At 37.3% G+C, this 21,727-nt stretch overlaps 1 long non-coding RNA gene across 1 annotated transcript in view; it reads right to left on the minus strand.

Annotated features, from left to right (window-relative positions):
* Nucleotides 1–754: 754 nt before the first annotated feature.
* The window catches only part of LOC306665453, a 36,430-nt gene continuing 15,457 nt past the window's right edge, over nt 755–21,727 (minus strand). Inside the window, exons 2-4 of the long non-coding RNA XR_013765026.1 lie at nt 20,050–20,316; nt 8,603–8,784; nt 755–1,616 (exon numbers count right to left, since the gene is read on the minus strand). This is a non-coding gene — a long non-coding RNA (uncharacterized lncRNA). The remainder of the gene's footprint in view (nt 1,617–8,602; nt 8,785–20,049; nt 20,317–21,727) is intronic.

Below are 21,727 nucleotides of genomic sequence, written 5' to 3' on the forward strand. Positions count from 1 at the left end.
CACACTAAAATAAACTCCAGAAGTAAACATTCACATCATTTTAAAAAATTCTATCCTTATTTAGGGAAAGACTTTCTAAGGATAAAATGAGGGAAGAAAGTCACAAAGAGAAATATCAATAGATTTGGTGAGATAAAAATATTAAACTTCTGTAATACCCTAAAGTGTTGTTGTAGTTTGGATCTGGAATGTCCCCCAAAGACTGATGTATTGAAGACTTGGTCCCCATTGCATCAATGATCAGAGGTGGGGCATCAGGGAAGTGATTGTATAAAGGTTCTGATCTCTTCAGTGCATTAGTTCATTGATTGGTTCATAATTGAATGAACTATTGGGAGGTGGTGGAAATTGCAGGCAGTGGGACTAAGTTGGAGGAAGTCAGTCACCGAGGGCTTGCTCTGGAAGTATGTATCTTATCCCTGGCCCCTTCCTCCTCTCTCTGCTTTCTGGCTGCCATGAGGTGAGCTGTTTTGCTCCACCAGCCTTCTCCCCCAATGCTGCCGATTTTCTGCCTTACCACAGCTTCGTACAGCAGAGCCAAGCAACTACGGACTGAAACCTCTGGATCTGTGAGCCACAATAAATCTTTCCTCCTTTAAGCTGGTTTTCTTAGGAATTTTGTCACAGAAACAGAAAGCTGATATAGCATAAAGAGTTTCAAAGGCAAAAAATAAAGAAAAGTCTTGAGATTAATAGACAAAACCATTTATGTCCCTTATTTACAAATCAATAAGAGGATATATTAAAATCTTGATCAAATAATGGGCAAAGGATGTAAGCAATTTATACATAGATAAAGAAATACAAATGATAAACACATATGCAAATGCTTAGTATCGCTTAAGGAAATTTGAATTAAAATTAAATGCCCTTATATATTATATTAGTGATTATTTTAATGATACTCACTGGTGAGGCTGGGTTGAAACTGGCATTCTCTCATACCTCTTGTCGAAAAATAAATAGGCTTTTCAGAACACTTTCACACAAGCATTTTATCAATAGACATCAAAATCCAAAATTAGTACCCTTTAATTTGTTAATTTATGGTTTACCTTCTGTTAAATAAATAATCAGAAACTCAATGGATATAAACAGGAGACCACTGAATAATAAATACAAATAACAGGTACATTTTTTTAAGTCCTGTGTCACTGGAATGTTCACTGTGACTCATCACAGTAAAGACTAGGAGCAACAAAATGTTTGAATAATTAAAATATGACATATTACTTCCAGTTTCAAAACAGACATTAAATGCTCTCTTTTCATAAAAACCAAGAGAACAAAAAACTGAAACACACATCCCATCTTTACTAAAGTCAGAAGATAATTTGTATTCATGTCCTAATGCCCTGGAACAAATTACAACACACAGGGTGACTTAAAACAATATTCTCTCCCAATTCTGAAATCCAGAAGCGCATGATCAAGGTTGGTGGGGCCATCCTCCCTCTTAGGAGGGTAGGGGAGAAGCCAGACCAGGCACTGCTCCTCCCACTTCCTGTGGCTTCAGGGATTTCTTAGCTCATTTGCACCATTCCGTCTCTGTCTCCGTGATCACAATGCTCCTCCTCTTCTCGTCTGTCTTCTTTGTATCTCTCATACAAGGATACCTGGTACAACCGCCCAGATAATCCAGGTTAATCTCCTAATCTCAAAATCCTTTATTTAATCACATTTACAAAGACCCTTTTTTCAAATAAGATAACAATTCACAGATTCCAGGGATTGGACATGAATATTTGGGGGCATTTTTCTACCTACCACAATAACTCTGTCTTCGCCTGTTAGATGAAAAATTGAAAATAGGATCATAGTAATTGACACAGAGAGAAAAGATCAAATCAAAAAACCTGTGGCACATATGGCAATCAGTAATAACAGCACTGAAATAACTGACATTAATAAAATGCTGATTTGGTCTACAGAATCTTGAAGGAACTCAGAAAATGCATTAAAAAAGTCACCTTGAAGGACAAGTGTGTCACGGAAGCTTCAATTAGCTGAAGATGAAGATTCATGAGTAAATATGTACAAACAGCAGCTTTCATTCCTACTCTGTGTGGTGAGAAAACTATCCATCCTTTAGCCTAGAGTATCTGGAGAAATTGAACCAGAAAGTCTACAAATATAAGGATTCAGGCAGAGAGGAGGCTAGATATGCAGTACTGAGAACAGAGAGACCAAGGGAAAATCTGCATCCTGGATGTTGCAATTCCAGCCTTTTCCATGCCAACTCCACAGCACATTTAGCCAGTCTTAAATCCCAGGCAGAAGCCATGAACCAGGTGAGACCAATGTATCAATTAAAAAGCTCTGTGCTAACCAGTTATTCTAAATCAACCAGCCTTGCATATGCACAGAAAGCTTCCAAGGGGCTTTATAGCACTCAATTCTTAACTATAAATGGACAGACAAGAATTATCAAAAATTTGAGGAAAACTTTCAACATGAAAGACCAAAATAAAAACTGGGCATTGTATGCGTGTTGGGGATGGGGCATTATAGGAACCTGAGACAATGAACATAGAAGATAATTTCAAAGATACTACAATTAATAGCTACAGATAGCAAAAATGAAAATACAGTAAGAAGACAGAAAAATAAGTTCTGGGGAAGAACAAGGAATTTAACAACGAAAGAGAGAGAGAGAGAGAGAGAGAGAGGGATTGACATTAAAAAAGACAGTCAATCAGAGGTCTAGATTAATATGAGAGAAGATAGAAAACAATAGAAGTTATCAAAGAAAAATTAAAGTTTCCTCTGACTATTGGAACATGAGTCTCCAGAGTTAAAAGCAAATGAAATTAATGAAAGAAAAACATCCATCATTATGCATGTTCAAAACATTGAAAAGAGAGATTTTGGCCCAGTATAGTGACACACACCTATAGTTCCATCTACTTGGGAGGCTGAGGCAGAAGAATAGCAAATATGAGGCCATGGGTAATGCCATGGGTAACTTAGCAAAACCCTGTCTCAAAATAAAGTTTTGTAAAGGACTGGGATGTATCTCAGTGATAGAGCACTTGCCCAGCATGTGTGAGGTCCTAGGTCCAAGTACTGCCAAAAAGAAAGAAAAAAGGGAGGGAGGGAGGGAGGGAGGGAGGGGGGGAGAGAGAGAGAGAGAGAGAGAGAGAGAGAGAGAGAGAGAGAGAGAGAGAGAAGGAAAGGAGGGAGGGAGGGAGGGAGGGAGGAAGGAAGGAAGGAAGGAAGGAAGGAAGGAAGGAAGGAAGGAAGGAAGGAAGGAAGGAAGGAAGGAAGGAAGGAAGGAAGGAAGGAAGGACATAGATTTTGAAAATTTCTAATCAATGACTGGAGAAAGAACAGATTCTACTGATGGCACGAGCTCTCTATTAGCAACACTGAAATTTAGAAGGCAATGGAGCAAAATTTAAAATTCTGAGTAAAAATTGCTTTTAGTCTGGAATTGTCTTCCCAAATTTTCATACAATGTGAAGATAAAATACTTTTTAAAAATTAATGGAGTGATTTTTTAAAGCAGTTAGATTTTCAGAAACATTAAGCAGAAATTGCATAGACCTCCCATGTAACCCTTTCCTTCAGATTTTCTCACCTCCCTACACACAATTATTAATATCTTATGGTAGTTTGATATGTTCATTTCAATTGATGAATGAAGCCTGGTACATTAGTGTTAACTAAAGTCCGTTGTTTACATCAGGCTTCACTCTTTTGTTGTACTATTCTATGAACTTCGGCAAATGTACGTTTGTGCCATCATGTATTATATAGAACAGTTTTCTGCCTAAAAATCCCCTGTTGTCTGCTTATTTACCACTCTTTCCCTGCCCCTGTGCTGGAACCCTTTACAACCACTGATCTCTAGTCTCTGAAAAATAGTTCCACATTTTCCAGAATATCATATAGTTGGAATCATACAATACATAGAATTTTCAAACTATCTTTTTTTAAAACTAGCAATATGCATTTATGTTTCTCCATGTCTTTTCAAAAGAAAGTTCACTTTTTTTTATTACTACCAAATTCCATTTTGTGGATGTTCCACAGTATATTTATTCATTCACCTATTGAAAAACATCTTGATTGCTTCCACGTTTCAGCAATTATGAATAAAGTCTCTGGAAATATTCATATGCACATTTTTATGTGAACATAAATCTTCATTTCGTTTTGATAAATATCATGGAGCACAAGTGCTGGATTATATGGTCAGACTATGTTTAGTTTTATAAAAATCTGCTGTACTGTCTTTCAATGTGGCTGTGCTACTTTGCATTCCCCCCAGCAATGAATAAGAGGTCCTGGTGCTTCTCTTCCTTGACAGCATTTGGTGTTGTCAGTGTTTGGAATTTTAGAGGTTCTAATCTATATGTAGTGGTATTTGTTGTTGTTAAATTTTCAATTGCTTAATGACATATCATGTTGAGCTTTTATGCTTACTTGACATCTGTATATCTTCTTTCATTCATGGGGTGGCTGATCAGACATTTTGCCTATTTTTTATTGGGTTGTTTGCTTTCTAAATGCTGAGTGTTAAGTGTTCTTTGTGTATCTTGGATGAAGTCTTTTATCGGATATGTGTTTTGTAGATATTTCTTCCCAGAATGTGACTTGTATTTTTAGTCCTTTGAAATTAAAAAGACTATAGAAAGGTAATATCAGGAATTTGCCTGCCTTGCACCTTTTCTTAGGAAACTACTTTTCCTCATCCAAATGAGGGAAAGAACTAAGGAGAAACCATGGAATCTAAAAAACAAGGCTCAATGCAAGAGAGTGACAAAAGGAACTCCTAGATTTGCAGCAAAAGTCTCAAAGAGATCATTATGGATATACCTAGAATGAGGGTCTCCTGCCTGAGTGAACAATAACTGCCAGAGGTGTAAGAAGGAAATGATACCTTCTTTTTATTTATTTTATATTAACTTTTTAAATTTTTTATTTTTCCTCATTTCTCATAATGTAATTCTAGTTTATTATAGAAAAAGATGTTTTACAAACCCAAATTACACAAATATTAGAAGTACAATCATCCTTCAATATCTGCAAGGGATTGGTTTCAACACCCCCCACAGATACCAAAATCCATAGATGCTCAAGTGCCTCATATAAAATGGCATAGAATTTCCATGTGACCTATGTACAGCCTCCCATGTACTTTAAGTCATCTCTACATTACTCGTAATACCTAACAAAATGTAAATACTATGTAAGTAGCTGTTATACTGTATTGTTTAGGGAATAATGATGGGGGGAATACTACATATGACCAGTATAGACACAATTGTTTTCAAATATTTTTGACCCATAGTTGGTTGCATGTTAGATGCAGAACCTGCATATGTAGAGAGATGGCTGTGTGTGTGTGTGTGTGTGTGTGTGTGTGTGTGTGTGTGTTTCAAAGACAGCAGGTCATCACTAACAACAAAACAAACCTAGAGACACCTGACCTAGGGAGAACAATCCAGAATGGAGCTGGAGATCAGAGGCCTTCAAAATAAATTTTACAGAATAAAATAGAAATGATAAATTATATGACAGATTTGACCGTGTGGAGAATGATATAGAGAGCCATTCTACAGAGTTATTAGAGGGTAGAACGATCATTTATGTGTCAAAGAAATTTAAGCAAATGAAAATGGCAATTATTAACTCCAAGAAAAAAATACACAAAAAAGAAAACACAATCCTAGTATATTACCTAGGTCAACAGTGAACAATAGTCACATAGTAGTGATCATGAAAATGCTAAATAGGTATTTAGCTAAAAATTAAAATATAATTACATCAGTAAGATTCAAAAAAGATAAGAGAATAAAAGTAAACAAAGTCCTGACTATACGTACTAAACTTGGTAAAGGAGGAAATGATAGGATATTAAAATTATTTTTAAATATCAAAAAATATAAAGCATCCAAAGATGCTGCTACATAAGAATTGCAAGTTGTTCCTCTTGTGTAAGGGCAAAGCAGGTGAGAGCAAGTGGAGAAAGGATTATTCTATTTTATGCCATTTAGTACTATTTCACATTATAAAATACCTACATGTATGCACACCACACCTTAATTAAAACAAAAATGATTTTAAAATTATAGCAACCTATAAGGAAATATGCACATTAAATAATATTTTTTTCAAACCCAGCCTCAGTCACTTAGGGAGGCCCTATCTCAAAATTTAAAAAAAATATATAGGGTTAGAGACATGACTCAGTGATTAAGCACTCCTGGGTTCAATACCTAGTACTAGAAATAAATAAATTGATAAATAAATAATATTTTCAAGAATAATGATATCAGAAAACATTCAAAATTTAAAGTTAAAAGAAAAATGGAGGACAAAAGTTGATAAAATCTTTATAACAAATATTGCTATTTAAGGCTGAGAATATACCTCAGTGGTACAGCACTTGTCAGGGTACACAGGCCTTGGATTCAATTCCCAGGAGCACATACACACACACACACAGTGTAAAAAAATGCATATTTAAACAAATTTACCAAAGTTAGCAAATGCAAATGATTTCTGTCTTTTGTTAGTTTAAAAGTTGGATGGAAATAATAAAATACATCAAAAATAGTTATCACTGGATGACAAGCCAATGGCAATTTTAATCTAAATTGTATTTGACCAAGTGGAAAATTGTATAGTCATTTTATAGCATTGTTAGAAGGTAGAAAGACTTACATGTCAAAACAATTTAAACAAAAGAAAATAACAATTATTAGCTCAAGAAAAAAATGTAATCATGGTATATTACTTGGATTGATTCTTTTTAACCATTCAGTATAAGATACATTATATTCCTAGGCACAGAGAGAATTTTTAAGAACTTTTCTGAATTTCAATTACAATGAAAATGGGGGAATTGCAATCAGAATTCACATGTAACTTATGTGTCCCAGGTTACAGAAGTCTGAAAGATCCAAATTGGGTTATCTTGGATCATACAGCATTTCTTCTGCTGGCTTTCACCCTGCCTGCTGTTGTAGGCTCCTTCTGTAGAGACCTCCCACCCACACAGAATTTCTGTACATTCACAGGAGCTGTCTCCATGTGCCCCAGGAATAATCCTATCCGATGTGAACGAGGTTGCTGTTTTCCATGGGTGAGTCTCCTCCAGATAACTCTGCTATGCTGCAGCAGAAGCCCTAGGGACATGCAGGTGAGAGTACTGCTGATCCTTGTCCTGGGTTATGTTTTTTTAAGGACTATGAAAGCAATTCTGCCAGGGTCCTAGGGTCTTAGAGATATTGAGGTAAAAATAGCTCTTTCAAGGTTTCCTCCACTTGCTTATAACACCCACACACATTGCAGGAATCAGGGCATAGGAAAAGCATCCTATGTAACAGATGTTTGCCTTAACTCCTGTTACTCCCTGGAGCTTCAGGGTTGAGCCAGGTTTGCTAGCCTTGCCCCCGCAAATTTAACTCAAATATTTTCCTTGAAGTTTCCTTAATGTGTCAGTAAAGAATTTGGTTGGACTTGCCAAAGGACCTGTGGGAACAGTCACATCCAAAGTCCATAGTAGAACATTGAAAGATGCTATTTACCTACATTTTACAGATGAGGACACTACTATGCAGAAAAGTTGAATATGTGGCCCAGTTGAGTGACAGTCTGGCTCCAGGATAAGTGTTCCTACTTAAGTTACATTACCAGTTCTTCCATGGAAGTATCAGTCCCTCCATGCAAGTGCCACCCTGGTAATAAATCTTCCAGGGGTCTCCCAGTCAGGATGGAGTCTCATCCTCTTTCATATTCCCAAAGCATTTTTACTCAAGAGAGTAACATGGTCTGCTTCTTACAGCAAGTAATTAATTTTAGCTTGTCTCACTAGAACATAAGCTCCGTAAAGAGAAGACCTCATCTGGCTGATCTTAATGTTTGCTACAGTGCTCACTGAAGCACTGTGCAGGGAGTAAACATTCAGTACATATCTTTGTCAAGTGCATTGGCATTGTGATGAACACTTAGCAGACACACAATGATTGCTGAATGATTAGGAAATGCTGAACAATGTCCATATGAAACCACCCTACAGAAGACCTTGTAGCATAAAATATTAGGTTAAAACCATGAAATGGCCATTTTTTATAAGCTGAATTGTTCGATTATTGACAGTTTCACATGAATCAATTCAACATAAGAAAAATAACTTTACTAGAATAATCATTAAACCTTGGGGAGTATTCCCTTGGAAGATTTTAAAGGTTCCTTCTTGGATATCTTTTATTATCTACCTACAGCTGGTAAGTATTATTTTTTAAAATACTCAAAAAGTCCAAATTCTATACTATAAGGCTTCAAATATTCCAAAGCCCAGACAAGAGAAATAAAATTTGATTTCAATAACTTTGTTCAGCCATGAGTCCCTAGGGTTGTGTGTGTGGGGTCAATTACTAAGAGACCACCAGAAGAGAAAGTGATTTGACTCTGTTGAATATCTCTCAATCTTGGCAAAAAAGCAGGCTAGGAAATACACTCTGGGGCCTGGTAAATTGGGATTTCTACGCTCAGTAAAACCCTGCTCTTCCTTGCATCCTCTCTTCTGTTCCCTGGCTTCAATTAGCAGATTGATCTGCCTGCATATTGATGTCTTGGGTGTCATATGGACCTTCTGAAGGGATGTTAGAGTGGGGGTTAGTCCAATAGATGAGAATGTTCTTGAACTGGCAGGTTTCTTTTGCCTGGCTGGAGCCCCTGGTTCTGAAAGCAGCAGAGGTAGCTGACAATGTAATTTATCCACGTTTCACCTGGAAACAGTATCAATTCTTTGAGCCCTCTGGAGACTCTAGCCTGGAAAAAGGCCCAAGATGCCTGTCAGATCAAACAATGCCTATCATATTTTATTACATGGGATGAAACATAAGACTTTATGCTCCATTAACAGAAGGTTTCATTTTCACTCCAGGAAGGTGGTTCGACATTACAACATCTTATCTTGTTCTTTCTTACGATTTTAATATAAAGGGCCTTAAAATGCCCCCACTTCCATCCCCCACACCCACTGCCCCAGGCACCTAGAAGCTATATTATCAAATTTTACAGTCTGAGATAATGTGGTATTGTGAGAGTGCAGATATATACGTGATGTGTATTTAAAAAATAAAATAAAATAAAACTACAGCCTGATAAAAAGAAGAAGTTTGCTCTCTAGTGGCTGACTTATAAACGGCTCTGAAAACCACACAATAAAAGGTGCTGGGAAATAAGAATTACCAGCGATATCTGTGTAACAAGGTCTGAGTAATTCTTTTGTTTTTATTGATTTTTTTAATTTTCCTTACTCTGAAAAACTACATTACAGCAAATGTTTTGTACATATTTCTTTCTATTAAAAAAATTTCTCAACACTAAACTATTTCATTTCTAAATTCTTAGAGTAGCAATTAGGTTTCTGGTGTTTTATTAGCCTATTGTACCTTCAGAGAGCTCTATGGATTGGTTTAATACCATATAATTAATGTCTATTAGAGACACATTGCCCAATAATATAATACCATTAGAGCTTTTTAAACCATTTTTAGCTCTTTGCAGAAAGATTATATAAATTCAGGGAGAAATGGTATAATTATTAATATGATGCTAATTAATATCATTTTATTACTCCTTTTTCTCTAGCAACTCAATTTATAATATTTTACTATAATATGAATTAGAAAGCAAGGGAAAATTTATTCTGTGTGCTTCTTTTAATCATCTACCTCCCACTGTGTTTTGCTTTTCCACTGGCCTATCTCTTTCTGCCCAAGTCTATACTATTTTTCCCAGCCCCCTTCAGAAGCTTTATCAGATCATAGGAAACTTAACAACACCACTGGCCCCTGAAGTTTCAGTCTTTGATGCTTAAAAAAGGAGGGAGGGGGAATTTCCTAGGAAGCTTTCTAACCACATATAATAAATACTTTAAAGGCTTTGCAGATAATTTTTGTTGTTGTTCTTAATTTGCCAGAGGAAATAACCAGACAATATAAAGAGGCTTAAGCTTTTGGGGAGGCCAAGATCACAGTGGAAATAAAGTACTAGAGAACGCAAAGAGGGTTTTCTGAGGGTGGGGGTGCAGGCATAGGGGACAACATGAAGGTTGTTAAGAAAAAGAATGATGTAATCTGATTTACATTTTTGGAAATTATTCTGGGTACTGTGGGTAAGGAGAGTACCACAAGGAGGACAAGAGTAGAAACAGGGCGATTTCTTTGGAAATGATTACAAGCATGCAGACAATAAAAGTTAGTTGCCTGGACAAGGGTGACAGCAGTGAGGATGCCAAAGAAAAAAAACAAATGGATTTCCAGCTTGTTTTAGGGATCGAGCTGAGTGGTAATGGGATAGAGGTGAAGGTGGGCTTGGAATGAGCAATTCAGTGGATGGAAGGTGATGTCACTTCCTGAAACTAGAGAGGCTAAGAGAGAAGCCTATTGGGGAGGTGAGTGGCAGTGGGACTGGAGCTCAATTTTGGTTGGTCGTGGTTGAATTCGGGTAATCTGTGTCAAGTGGAGATGTCTGAACAACTGACCTCTTCCTGTTAAAAATCTGGATCTTAGGCAACAGATCAAGACTTGTCATTTATACTTAGACGTCTTTAGAATACAAATGATATTTAAGGATGAGCTCTCCAAAGAGAGAACTTGGATGGAGAAGTGTAGAGGCCTCACTCTGGGGCACCAGCATTGGAAATAAAGAAGGGAGCACAGTCAGTCAGGAGAAGAAGACAGTTGCCAAAAGAAAAGAAAGATAGACAAAAAGAAGACAGTTGAGGCAACACTGGAGAGAAGTCAACAAAGAGGAGGACACAAAAGTGACCATAGAGTCTGGCAAAATAGGAGTCATCGGCCAACCTAAACAAGACCCTTTCAGTGGAGGGATGGGGACAGAAACTCTTCTTGTTCTTGAACTAATTCAAAACAGAGGTCTAAAGAATTCCTTCTCAGTACAAATATTGAAGACAGAAAAGAACAAGCAATTGGTGCAGTCTGAGAAAGTTCTCTGTTGTCTATGTTGATAGATAGTTAAATTAGACTCAACTTTTGATCTGTAATCATCTTATTTGAATCCTTTTAAGGTCAAAATGGACAGGGAAAGGGATCTTGGATGTTAGAAACCAACTTATATACTATTTTACAAAGCAAATCATCTTCACCACAGATTAGATGATTAAGTAAAGGGAAACTGAGGGGGAAGAGAAAATTTGATCTGGAGAACATAAGATGAAGCAAGGAAGAGGGAAAGAGAAATAGGGAAAAAAGTATCTTGGGAAAGAAACAGGAGTAGACATATTTTTCATTAAGGCATAGCCCAAAATAAAATTCAAACTACCTGCCAATCTCAGAGAAATAGCAGCCAACAGAATAACTATGAAAAAAGCATTTCTTCTTTAGACTATATGCCAAGGATTGAGGAACAGGGGGAGTAACACATCAAACAGAAAAAAGGAATAAGAACGTGAACAGGTGGACTGGAGAAGCTGCTTATTTTCTGAGAGCCCAAAAAACATCATACAGCTATTTAAACACACGCTCCAATTTCCCTTACTGATTCATTTCTGCACAACTAGATCTCGTTAGGCTGTGGGAAAATTCAACTCAGAACCAAAGAAAAATCCAATTGGGTACCCCCACCCCACCATTTTTTTTTCTTTTACTTGATGTGATGATATTTATAAAAGCTTGAATAAGCACATTTTGAAAATATGGAATCTGGAGTTATACTGAAGAAACAAAGGCCAGTTGATTCTTCTCTTCTGCACTCCTGTGATGGGCCTTTGTTCAACTCCCATTGCAATATATGAAATTTAATTCCTCGGTATTGATGTTGAAGACCGGGCTTCATTGTAAATACTTGTTTGTGCAAATTCCATGGAACTTATAGTCTGTCAGATACCAGTAAATCATGGTCAAGTGGCAGTGATTTTTGGTGAAAAGACTAGCCAGAACAGTCTTGAGATCACACTTCTCATTTCTACTCACAGCCTCCATCATGGGGCACCATCTTCCACCACCCTGGCCTCCTCTCACCAGGCCCCAAGCTCTAGGTGTGCCTGGGACCCAAGGTGGGAAATTGTCTTTACATGGTTTGTGTTTGACATTGAACTTCTGGATCACCTGATCCATTTCTCCTCCACATCATAAACTCAGTCATATCATTCAGGTTCCAACTTGTTTCTCTTGCTGCTTTGAGGCCACTGTGGTTTCACTATTGTTAAAAATACAGAGCACTCTAAGTAGGAGTGGGGAAGGGATCAAACACCTAGCTCCCTGGACTGAAGAAACAAACATGATCGGTGAAGACCAAGGGTACCTTCCTTCTGCCCAGAAGCAGGGGGATGGTGGCAGGAAGCACCCTCCTCCTGAAGGAAGGAGGTCATGTGCAGTTCATTAGCAATGACATCTGGAAAGAAAATAATGACTGAGGAAATGCCATTAAAGTTATTTCATGACTTATCTCTAATGCAGTTCATATGGTTAAAATGAAGAGAAACATCAATATTATTTGGTAGACAACTGGCTAGAAAAGACCAGAAATATGCTTTTCTCAGTCTACATTGCTCCCATTCCTGAAGCAATTAGATAGGAATCTTCACCAGCAGAATCAAAGTTCTTGAGAACTCTCCTGGTTTCTTACTAAATTAATTTTAAGAAGATTGAAAACACAGGCAATGCCAAGTCATAGCAGAACATTATGTTATTGGATCTTTATTAAGACTTACCAGATAACTCTGGCAAGTCGATGTAAGTCTTCTCTCCAGCCCTGGAAAATAAAAAGTTAAAAAAGAAGAGGCTTCCCATGGCTATCTAATAGTGCAAATGATTTGCCTGAAAAAGAGATGAAAGGGGGCAGCTCAGGGGTTAGCTTCTACTTTACAGAATAACAATAAGATTCATTTCCTCTCCTAGTCCTATGACTTCTAGTAAACATCTGATTTCCCTCCACATTTACACATTGTGATTTCTGTGGTTTGGGGTGTTTGCATTTTGAAACAACATTAAAAAGAAATAGGCATGAAGGTATGGAAATCCAGGAAAAGCAAAGGAAAACAGCTTTTACAGGTTGTTCAGATTTCTGAACAGTTCCAAAGAAGAAACAGGCCAGGTAAATGCCTGTGCTTTTATGTAGCACATAAAAAGCAGTGAAGTCTCCTTGAATTCCGTGCATGTATAGAATCCTGATCCACCCTCCAAATTACATCAGATTCCCAAGAGAGTGCATGGATTGTATATTTCGTCCTACAATACAAAAGGGAAGATTCAGTATAGGCCAGAGATTAGATTTGGGGGTAATGAAAGAAGGGGAAAACCCACGTCCTTTGATGTATTTTTCTTACTGGAACCGTTGCTAAGGAAACCATTTCCTATCCATACACTGTACAATTTTCCCCTATTTTTTGTTCTCAAAAAGTACACAATACCACAATTAAAAGATGAGAATGAGAGCTGGTAACATGCGTTGAAGGACACTCAAAGTTCTAAAATTATAAGGAAGAGATTGATGAGATTGTCTTAAGAACCAGGGACCAAAGTGCACTTAGCAGAGAAAAAACCTACTCTCTATTTTTAGTATTTACTGTCCAATCTGAGCTAAGGAGGGATTATCTTTCAAGAATTCCCTTGAATATCAGAAAAGAGTCTTCTGTTTATGTGTGGCTCCCTTCATCCGATAAGATGGTAGAACTCATACTTCATGGAATCACAAGAATGTGGGAGCTGGTAAAGTACTACCCCAATCTAAGATCTTCATTTTACAGTTAGAAAGCAGGGAGACTCACCAAGGTAGCTTGACTACTTCATGGCCCATGGGACTAGAAGTCACTTGCAGATGCCCAATGTGGGATACAGAATTCAGGAAGTGCTGCCTCAGACTTGAAACCCCAAGACTCATAGAACCTTAAAGTGAAGCAACTCCTTGGGGTCCTTTAAGTTCCACTTGCTTGTACTACAGAAATCCCCAGGAAGTTTCACTTTTATTCACACCAGGGTTTGAGCAATCACAACTCCTTGCTTAATCCACTAAAAATATCTATGCAAAGTTCACTGAGGAGACGATGGGGTCTCAGGGTGGTTCAGATCTCAATAGAACAGATGTAATCACAATACCTGTTGAACTTTCACCTTTCTCTAAGCTGAACTTTCTCCTTTTGGGGAGCTGGCAGAACCATGTCCCCAAAGCCTAAGGTTAAAGAAATTATTTAGCTCACTTTCTTCTCTTCTCTTCCCTTTCTGGTGCCCTTTCCTTGTGCTTTTGTTGGCTACATTAACATCCAAAGATATGTCCTCTAAAGGAAAGAAAAAATAAGGGAAGGAACTGAGAGCAACCAAGAGATGGCCCAAAGAAGAACCTGGCCTTTGATGTGATAACATGATTGACACAATATGGCAAAGAAGAATTTTGTACAATTTGTGTTTCCATTGCTGAAAATCAAAGTTATTTTAAACAACTTTTATCCCCCAACAAGAAATTCTTGATTCCCTGAAGTTAATTAGAAGTTCTCAGTATTAATGTTGTACTTGTGTTTGCTGGAATTGTGGCATTTTCCTTTTCACAAATGCCTTAATTTATGCACAATAATACTTTCTAGTCTGTCAAATGTTATGTGTTGTAGTATGAAATTCATGAGTGCCATCCCTCTACATAGCCTTAGTTCACCCATCTGCCACACATTGAACACACACATACAACCCACATAAAATACCAAACTGCCTCAATTTTCCGGAATTTTTTTTTTTTCTAAATCCAAGAATTGTGCTTTATGACATATAGGGGAAAATCTTACACACTTAAATATAATTGAAATTTTTTGATATTGGGTGTTTATTTTTTTTTTTCCTTTGTGGTTCCAAACCTTAGTATGGGTCAAAGAAATGGCTTCTCTTAGCACACTTGACCTCTGGCTAATGTAGAAGGATATACCAAAACAAGAGATGTCTCAGCAGGACAAAAAGACTTAATTTTTTGATGTGCTTTGATATGAAGCATCATCTATAATATTATCAAATGTTTCAAACATATTTCTTATAGTATTTCTAGTCATTTGTTCAAAAATTTGATACTGATCCTTAGAAACCAATCAAGGAATTAAATACCTCCTTTTCAAATGTGATCAAAATGACTGTAGTTTCACATTATAAAATATTAGAAAAATGTATAATTTATAAATTATGAAATGTTTAAGACCTTTCTTCAATAGCAGTTTTCTGTAGAATAGTATCTTTTATTTATATAATGCATAAGTTGAATGTATCCCCCAAAGTTCTTGTGCAGCAAGCTTAATCCCCAATGCAATAGTATTGGGAGGTGGGACCTGATGGGGAGTGTTTGGGTCATGGGGGCAGATTAATGCTAATTATTAAAGGACTCGAGGCTATGATTTGATCTCTTGCTTGCATGCACACACTCTTGTCTGTCCTTCTGCCTTCTCTCATGTTATAACATAGCAAGAAGGCCTTCACCAGATGCTACCCCTCCATGTTGGGCTTTTTAACCTCCAGAACTAAGAGAAATAAATCTCTGGCACTTTTCATAAACTGCCCAGTCCAAGGATTTCTGTTGTAGTAGCATAAAGTAGATCAAGAAATAAAAAGATTTCTACTTTGAAAATACTTTCTCATAATAATAATAATAAATAGCTAATATTTATTGAATATTTGTTACTCGTCAGATATTGTTTAAAGTGTTTTAAGTATTAACTCATTTAATTATTTTGTCCACATTTTCTTAGTTGTTGATGGACTTTTATTTTATTCATTTATTTATATGTGGTGCTGAGAATCAAACCCAATGCCTCACACATGCAAGGCAAGCACTCTACCGCTGAGTCATAACCTCAGCCCCAATTTTGTCCACATTTTAAGAAGAGAAAAAGAGCATATTATTCCCTAGGTAAGTTTTAGTTCCCTTGTTATAAACTAGAAATTGTCTCATTTGAATCTTTACTTCATAAGAAAAGATTAGATCTATAGTTCCTGGTCTCTTGATATTATACTTCATCTGGGAGAATAAGAAGCCAAAGATCACTTTATTTCTCTCAGATAAGTTATATAGTCATCTTATTGGAATGTGAAAATTACAGAAAATCTCAAATTGTTATATATAAAGAGCAAATGCCAATTAATACTTGTACTAAGGTAAGAACAACACATAAGTTAAATACTTACATTTGTACTAGTCCTATCTGAGTTCAGGCAAATCATTATTATAAATAAAATCTCTACCTTGAACAAAATAGAAAGAGGATTTGTTCAACACAGATCTTGAGTAAAATACAAAACTTTTTGGACTCTTTAAACAAAGCAGTGGCCTTCTTTTAAATAACTGGCCTTCAAAATAGTAGACTAAAAAACAAAACACATGTATTTTTCTTCTCATTGCAAACTTTTTTACATGACCTTTACCAGTGGCTCAAGTGCATCTGTGTTTATGTCTGTGTGTGCAGAGAGATAGAGAAACAGATGAACAGTAAGAATACCAAGCCCTTGGAGAGATATCTGTTCATTGAAATTGGAAGTCAGATCTTTTATTTAAAAATTCAGGGAAATATTTAAGATAATTCTAAATGTATAATATTATCTGTTTTTAACCTGCGCTGTACCCCAAAAGTACACCCTCCATACTACTAGAGAACGTGATACTGTTGACTTAATTCATCAAAGTAAAATTGGTTAACTACCTAGCTTTATTCAGGTTCTCAAGTCACAGAAATATAGAGTTTTATCTAATTTATTCTTGCATCTCCTGTAAAATACAGAATCACGTCAAGATTTGTGAACACATGAAGAAAAGGGAATTTTCCACTAGAAAGTAAAATTCCTGAGTCATAGATCTTGGTCATCCAGCTGGCCACCTGGTCACTACAGCCTCTACTCTGAGCCTAATGGAGTCTCTGAAACCAAGACATCCTCAAAGCTGAGGACTTTTATTTAGACACGTAGTGATGATATAGTAATTATTTAATAAGTGATCAAGGAGAACAATCTATAATATTGGTTGGTAACTACAAAATTTCTCTGTATTATATTCTAATACAGTCAGTATGAAAATTGTAATAGGCCTTCAGAATGTGTTCAGGTATGTTGGAAAGAACCCAACTGGTCACTTGCAGATAAATGTCCCTATTCATAAATAGGGAAAAAAAGCTAACATTTTCTCATTAATCTACTCCCCTCCCCTACCTGCAAGCCTTCAGGGAGATTTATGACCTCCATTTTACAAAATAAGAAACTAAAAGAGAAGTTCCATAACTTGCTCAAGTTCACATCAGTTAGCAAATGGGTTAGCCAGATTTAACCCATTCCAGGGAGACAAATTTCTTTCTACTCTATTTTGCCCCCTAGGCATTGCCGTGTTAACTCATGCACCAAGGGAATACAGCTCTTTGAAGGCAGGGAATGAGTTTTGTCCATCATTATATCACTAATTCTTGCACAGTGATGAATAAAAATCTATTATAGGAAGCAACTCACATTACCAATACACAGCTTCCCAGCCCGTATTATACACATGCCTGGACAGTACTCAGTATTCAGGGAAGCTGGACAAGCTCCAGCCATAAGTAGCCTCATCTGTACAGTTTGACTACAAACATCATCATTTTTCTGTGCTATAGGAAAGTTAGGCCAACATTGCACAACTTGTCAACATGGGGGAGGACAAACTGGATGCTGATAGTGGTAAGAGTGACCTCCAAAATGGGAAAAAGAATTTCTTCACTATTTGAGTTTGGAAAGTCAGGCCTGGTCACAGTTGAAGTAGAAACAAAGAGAACCAATGGGCACCATGATAATGGATTGCCTGAATCAGTGATGAAGGGAGGCTTCCTTGACCAGAAAGAGAAAGAAGAACCTCCATACCAAAAGCAGAGAAGGAGGATGATTAATCAGTTTTGGATGGGATTGAGGAAATTGAAGGGGGCACAATGTGAACTCCCCTAGAACAAGAAAACTCTCCTAAGAACAACAGAAAACAGCATTGTGCCTTAACAGATGACCCAAGAGCCTTCTATCATTCCTCATAATGACAGACAGTGCCATTATTATGCATTCATTAGATACCATTAATTTTTACACATGTGCATAATCTCATTTTTTGAATCTCACACAACTCTCTGAAGTTTAATTATTGTCCCCACTTACACATCAAGAATCCGAATGCTGGAGAGGGTAAGTTATATAGCTGGTGAGGAGTGGTCAGGACTCAACCCAGGCTGCCTGACTCTACAGCTCACACTCTTTCCACCCTGGCTGTCTCTGGCCACATTAGCTCTTTCTGAGAAGCAGATGTTCCCCTTTACCTTTCTTAACAAACATCTTTAAATAAAAAAAAAAAAAAAAAAAAAGTGGAGCAAAAACTTTTCTAACTCCCAGAGGCTTGTTATAGCTTAACCAATTAATGGTGGCAGAGTGCTTTCAAAATACCAGTGCAGCTCTAGAATGCCAGGGACTTTCTTGGGGCTTTGAGGCCCTGGAATGAAAGGCTCCCCAGAGCTTCCATCTCCCACAATAGCCACTAATCAGGATTTCAAAAGAGCAGGGAGCCCTGTTCTTGGGTGGAGCCTTCAGAACCCTTGACTGATAGAGTAGTAGGAAAACACTTCACAACAGGGTAGTCTTTTATAAAAGTTCCTGGTTACCAATGAAAAATGGAAGTTAAACTTCCAGAAGTCTTAATGACTTTTTATAAGACATGCTGAGCAGGAAAAAAAAAAAGGGGGGGGGGGCGTGAATGAGAAAGTCTGTTTTTTTGGAAGAAGCATGAATTGCTTCCGAAGGATTTCAGCGACGGAAATTGAGTCTCTGATAGGAGACTAAGAAAAACTGAAATTTCCCAAATAAATATTGATGAATAATTGAACAACAGCACGACCTAGGCCACTGAGCCACCTTCCTCTTACGGAGTTATAATTTGACTGTAAATTTCAGAAAACCATTCAGAGAAAAGATTGCTTAAGACAGCAGCTTTTTCTCTTTTGTCCTAGGTAATTCTAAGACAAAGCCAACCCCAAGCCCAACTGAAGAGTCAGATCGATCAAACAGTATACAGCTGGTTTGTGTTGGAGAAAAGCAGGGTACTAATACTAGAAGGTGGAGGCTGGCAGCTATGGGACTTGCTATTCAATTCTTTTTTTTTTTTTTTTTTTTTTTGTTTTAATCTTGCTCCTGTGTTTATATCAGGGCATAATTAATTATGGCTTGTTTTCCCGATCTCCATCTCTGTACTCCTTCCCGACTCCTTCCTGAGCTCAAAGGTTTATATCCATTAGCTTTCATGGTATAACAACCGTTCCAAATTGTAGTGACCTAAAACAATAGCCATTTATTTAGTTCTTAGTCCTGTGGACTCTGGTCAGCAATCTGGCCAGGCTCAGGTTATTCTTCTGTTCTGTTTGAGTGTTCTCATGCTGCTTCTTAGCTAGGCAGCTCTGTTTCTGTCAGCCGAAGCCATAGGGTTATCTGGACCACCAAGGGGGTTAGCCTAGATGTGTACTTAGGTGGCTCAACAGGGTTCCAAGAGGAAGAGCCAAAGTGAGCAAGGAAGCTGAAACTCAAATCTAGCCTAATTCTCTTCCCTTGCATTCTATTGACCAACATAAATCACAATTTCCACCAAATTTAAGGGATAGGACAAAAACAAACATTATTTCTTCATGGGAGAATCTGCAAAGTGAGGGAAATAATTATGTCTTTAAAAAAAAAAAAAAAAAAACTAATACTTCTAGGGTTTGAGGGGACCAGCCACCATTCCTGTTTCTTCCCACCCGCACCCCACCATCTAGTGGACAACTCATCCTAAACTACAAGCATTTGCTTTATTCTGCCAAACTCTCCTTAGATGATCTGCTCAACAAGATTTTAGAGAGCTACCTCTCTCTGCTTAGCATTCTTTTGAATGTCAAATATCTTGCTGAGGCAAGACAAATATCATCAGGAAAACAACAAACTTATAGAGCCTCAGAAATCTAGTTCGTAGGGGTTTTTTTTCCCTAAATTAACAATGCAGTTTTCATAGAGTCCAAAACCCAAACCACTCTGATATTCTTGGCACACTATTTGTTCTCAATAGCTTCAAGCTTACTTTTAAATCCTTTGTAATCCTGCTGGAAATCATTAAACAGTGAGTCATGAAGCTCTCTGATGGCCTCCAATAATGATTTTACCATCCACACCAGAAATTTTTAAAAGTTCCATTTAACAACTTCAGTCCATTGCTGAGATTACTTCTTGGGAAGGCACCAATTTTTTCCTTGCCGTGTCTCCTTGAGAAGACTCAAGGTCAGTGAGTCCCTGGCATTCAAAGCCCTCTAGGGGCCAGCTGCTACAGTCTGATAAACCAAGATGCCTCCTGAAAGGAAGAAAAAAAAAAACCAACTCTTACTGTGATTCTGCCCCTTCTTACACCCTGGAATTTATTCTGCAATGTCCTCTGCTTCTTCTTTTACAAATCTCCTGTTTGCAGAGCTTCATAAAAGGAGTTCATTCTCATTTCAAGACTGGAGCTTGTGCTGAGAAATTGAGCTGCTTAAACTTGGGTCTGCATTTATATCTCGGTGATAAGTGCTGAAAATTCAAAGCACTAAACTCTACATTTAAATACTGGTAGAAATCATTACTTGAAAATATTTGTCAAAATTCTCTGCAAGTTCTTGATGTAACTTCATCTCCTTTACCAACTATTCTCATCTTTCTTGTTATAGAGGAAGAGGCAGCCCTATTCCTATCCATGGCCCATCCTACTACATCCACATATTGCCCTTTCCACCCTGCAAACATTACACCCTGCTCTCCTCTTGGCATTTCAATCTCTTCTCCCCTGGACCCACACCCTCAGCCCACAGACATGGTCAAAAGCTCATATTCTCCAAATAAACTTTCAATCTATCTGCTGTCCTTATTGGTCACCTATCTACACTTCTTCCCCTTCTATGTATTATATTTCCTAGTTTCTTCCAAAGAAACACAAATTAATTTAATGCTTAGACTTGGGTCTCATCCCCCAAGGAATCTCATTATATATATGCAAATATTCCAAAATAAGAAAAAAAAAAAAAACAAAATCTCATGTACTTCTCATCCCAAATATTTTGGAGAAGGAATATTCACACTGCATTAGAAGTATAATGCCAATATTTGGTGGGAATAAAAAAAGAGATTGACTAAGTCTGAAGGTATTTTTGGATGCAGGCAAAGTCAGCTTTCAGACTGGCTTCTCCACCTGGGTGGATATAAGGATTCAGCATCCCTGCAGCTCTGGAAGTTTTGACATGTGCAATTGTGCATATTTCAGAGTACATTTGGATACTGTGAGTCCTGAAGGAATTGGCCTTGGTAAATAATAGAAAACATCAAACAAACAAATGTTGCTTTCAGAACATGTTTCAACAAGTCATTTGATCATCATCTCCTTAGAAATCAGCTTGCTGCCACTTCATAGAGAGTTTGGTCTTCTTTCCTGCATCTCTAAAACAAAACCTTCCACAAGATCAGAGAAGCTCCAGGATGGGATCCAAGGCTCTGGAAACGATTGGTGATGATTTTAGCATGAAGTTGTCTGATCTTCCTGGGGAATCTTATCAATCAGACAATCTGAGAGATAATAGAGGAACCAGAAAATGGCTCATCTCAAACTCTGAGTTGAAGACTACTATGTTGCCATGAAACTAAATCTTTGAGAAAAATAAAGCCTTTCAGGACATTAAACTAATTTGAAAGCACTGGTCTCCAGCAGTTCATTCACTGGCAATAGAATCTGCATG

The sequence above is a fragment of the Sciurus vulgaris genome (assembly GCF_902686455.1).
Source record: "Sciurus vulgaris genome assembly, chromosome: 7".
Taxonomy (NCBI): Eukaryota; Metazoa; Chordata; class Mammalia; order Rodentia; family Sciuridae; genus Sciurus; species Sciurus vulgaris.